Below are 3,952 nucleotides of genomic sequence, written 5' to 3'. Positions count from 1 at the left end.
GAAAGTCACGGCAGGAACACCAAGAGGAAGTGCTAAAACAGCTTTTTTTTGAACATTGGGGGGTTTTTCCTTTGCATCACCTCGACTGCAAAGTTTATTCCGAGCCCAACCAGTGGGATTTGAGGAGCAGGAAGGGGAACTTTTCCATGGATAAGAGAAAATGAAGGATAAACCCTCGGATCTTGGAAGACCTGGTGACAACCTGAGTCACTCCAGGTGCTTCCTTTTGGTAATTCAGCTTTAAAATATTCAGAAAATCCACTAAAAATAGTACTAATTAAGATACCCCCGTGAAATTTGTGTAGAACTCCAGTCTCCACCCAAATCTCTCTTGCCCAAAATGAACCAGCACAAGTCAAAGCCTTTCAGGAGTTATTTTTGGAAAGGGATGAATGAGAAGAACGACAACAAAAAGTGATTTTTAATGTTGTTATAAACAGTGTCCCACGAAGACAAAGCAAACCTGATGAGAGGAATTATAAGCTGTTCATTTTTTTATTTTGCATTTTTATCAGCTCTCCCTTTATTAAAAAAAAAAAAAAAAAAGAATATAAAAGACATATAAACCACACACATAGAAAAAAAAAATGCACAACTGGCATAAAGAGGATAAAAACCAGTCATGTTTCTGAGTTAATAATTCTGCTGTGGGTATGAAGGAAGAGAAATGAGCAGTAGTAGCGAATTTTCCCTGTTTTCCTTCTTTTTTACTGTGGGAGATCCTTCTCCAGGCAGGAATTGAGGAGTCCTGCTCATGGAAAAGTGCTGGAGAGGGACACAAAGCACTTACCTGGACAAAAAAAAAACAGCTGAAGGGAGAAGAAAAATCAAAGATACACCCTGAGGATGCATCTTGGCAGCAGAAATCAGAATTGGGGGCTTTGGAGAAAAGGACAAGAGAACATTCCCTGAAAAACTGGGAGAAAAAATCTCTGGGATGGACCCAGGTGAAGTCCCAGCTTGCCTTTAAAATGGAGAAGGAGCCCAAAATTTGGGAGGTCCCTCCTCAGGGAACTTAATCAGGTGTTCACCTCTCACTCAGCAGTCAGGGAAAAAAAATACTGGAGATTTTTAAAGCTAAATGTTGGAAAATAATGGAATTTTCTCCTTTTTTTTTCCAGGCCAGAGGCCTCTGGACACAACTCAGCTCCTGTTGGCTCTTGGGATCAACTTCATTTAAGAATTGCCAAAAGCAGGGGCTCAAGTTTTAAGCAAATCCTCCCAAAACTTCCAGAATCCAAGAAAACACTTGGCAAACCTCATCCTGGACTTTCTGGGATTGCAGTGGATTCCCACTTTGGGAGGCCAAGCCCCCCTGCAGCTCTTCCAGCAGGAGGACCCCAAAATCAGACCCCAAAATAAGGTGTGATTTCAGGGGTTTGGGGGTTTTCCTGCAGCAAAGCTTTGTTTTCAAACTTAATATCCCACATTATTATATCCCCAGGGAAGAGAGGTCATGTTGGAGATTCCAAAGGCAAAGTCCAGCTTTGGGGAAGGGCTGGAGCAGTTTTAGAGCTCCCACAGGAGAGAAGAGCTGTTCAATCCAAGGGAAAATCCAACAAATCCCAGCAGGACCCTCCGGACAACGTGGCCTTGCTGCACTCCCAAGGTCAGTTGTGCCTCCAGAAGGCCCTTTATCTACAGAATCCCAGGATTATTTGGGTTGGAAAAGTCCTCCAAGGTCATCAAATCCAACTTTTGACCTTGCCTTGTCCCCCAGCCCTGAGCCCTGAGTGCCACGGCCAGTCCTTCCTCGGACACCTCCAAGGTGGGGACTTCACGGCAAATATTTGGGATAAAAACCCCTGAGAATTCCTATATTCACACTGTTTCACCCCAAAAGGTGCCAGAGGATAAGTAAAGAGCTCAGCAAAGAGCTGAGGCACCACAAATATTCCCCTGAACTCCTTAAAACCCAGCCCAGGAGAGGTCCCAGCGCTCGATCCCTCCCCGAGGTGTCGGATCAGGAGTCATTTGAAGCATCACCTCCCCAAGGGAATCTCAAGATTCCCCTCAATTAGAACAATCCTTTCATGTTTCATCCTCAGACCAAAGCAGGGAGTGCTCATGGCCATAATTTAGGTGTTAAACTCAAACCTCACATGGGGTTTCCCCCCAAAAAAGCGGGATGTCAGCTGCTCTCCAATGGATCTGCTTTGAGCTGGAGCACCTTTCTCTCCAAGAATAACAGTAATTGGAGAGTCCTTCAGGGAATCTGCTTCCCTGCAGCCCAAAGGCATCACCTCTGATCCCAAAGCAATCATCTCCAAGAGGCAGGAGAGCCTGTTCATTAAGGAGGGAACACGTAAATGAAGCTTCTCCCGCTCCCGCCACGGAGCTTCAAATATCCCTGTTGGAGCCCAGGGAAAGCCCCAGGAGCAGGGGGGTTCTAAATGGAGCTGGGATTTTCCAGCTCCTTCAGCAGGAGCTGGGCAGGAGCTCAGGCTTGGGCCAGGCACAGGATGGGAAATCTGGGCAACAAACCACGAAGTGGTTTCATTTTTCCACGTGGAAAAACACTTGGTTTGCCTCGGAGTGTTTTATCACAGAATCATGGAATATCCTCAGCTGGAAAGGACCCCAAGGATCATTTAATCCAGCTCCTGGCCTTGCACAGGACACCCCAACAAACCCACCCCTTAATGGGATGCTATTCCAGCTCCAGCTGCTCCAAGGGAGCAAAGGAACACCTGGAGACAACCCCGGGTTGGGGAGACACAAATGTACCTTCACTCCCATCACTGTTGCAGAAGGAATTAGTGTTGCAGGAGGAATTACAGAGTTGCAGAAGGAATTAGAAAGTTGCAGGAGGAATTAGAAAGTTGCAGGAGGAATTAAAAGTTGCAGAAGGAATTAGAAAGTTGCAGGAGGAATTAAGAGTTGCAGAAGGAATTAGAAAGTTGCAGGAGGAATTAGAAAGTTGCAGGAGGAATTAGAAAGTTGCAGGAGGAATTAGAAAGTTGCAGGAGGAATTAGAAAGTTGCAGGAGGAATTAAAAAATTGCAGGTCACCAGGTTGGGAAAATCAAACCAGTGTTGGGAAGATGCTGTTGGTTGTGCCCTGACTGGGACAATGAAACCTCCCACCCAGCTCCACAGAAACCATTCCAGCCCCATGGAAAATGAGCCAAATATGCTCCAGGGAAGGAGGTGCTGACCCTGGGGAGGTGTCACCTTCCAGGGGGGGAGACACTCCATTTAATGAGCCCTCACTTCTGAGGAGATTTAATGTCCATTTTTAACAAAACCTGTTTGTTCCAGGAAGTCCATCCAGGCTCTTCTCCTGCCTCTGGATGCTCTTCCACCCTCTTGGAAATCCGTTTTCCTTCAAAATCCTCCCCTGGCATTACCAACACACTGCACATTTAAGGCTGAACAAACCCATTCCCCAAACATTTATAAGGTTTTAGCTTTCCACTGTCACCCCTGAGCTGTTTTGATGTATTTAACACCTCCAAAAACGGTGTCAAATGTGACTAATTAACCCTTTTTCTTTTTCTCCCTGCACAATCATATCTTTATCTGTCTTTTTTTTTCCCTCCAAGCCACAACATCTTTTTTTTCCCAAGTTCTCAGACCGTTTAGTTGTGAAGTCTGACATTACCCCTGGATTTATGAGGCTCAGCAGAACACAACTTCTCCCCTCCACACGCTGAATTTGCTACCAGAACGTTCTATTTAACATCCCTGACAACACCCTTTGTTTCTCCAAACCAAAAATCAGTCTCCAAGCCCCAGGGAAAAAAAAAAAAAAGGCACTTCTTCCAGTTTTCCCTCAAAAATTCACAGCACCACATACAAATAAGCATGGAAAGCACAAAAAATAAAGCAAAAAATACAGTTTGATGTGTTGCCACCCTCTTTCATCCACAGGATGCTTCAGGTCAGGTATTTTAAGTGCTGAAAAGTGGTATTAGGCTTTAAAGTTTGAGGGGGAGAAGGGGGAGAAGGGG

At 45.3% G+C, this 3,952-nt stretch overlaps 1 protein-coding gene across 1 annotated transcript in view; it reads right to left on the bottom strand.

The window, feature by feature from the left end:
• PIAS4 (protein inhibitor of activated STAT 4) overlaps positions 1–3,952 on the bottom strand; it is a 12,294-nt gene that overhangs the window by 7,162 nt on the left and 1,180 nt on the right. The gene's annotated exons all lie outside the window — the stretch shown is intronic.

This window comes from Manacus vitellinus, unplaced genomic scaffold, assembly GCF_001715985.3.
Source record: "Manacus vitellinus isolate BGI_N305 unplaced genomic scaffold, ASM171598v3 scaffold_64_pilon, whole genome shotgun sequence".
In the NCBI taxonomy this organism is placed as follows: Eukaryota; Metazoa; Chordata; class Aves; order Passeriformes; family Pipridae; genus Manacus; species Manacus vitellinus.
The sequence above is the reverse complement of the archived record's forward strand: the minus strand, read 5'-3'. Positions and strand labels throughout refer to the sequence as shown.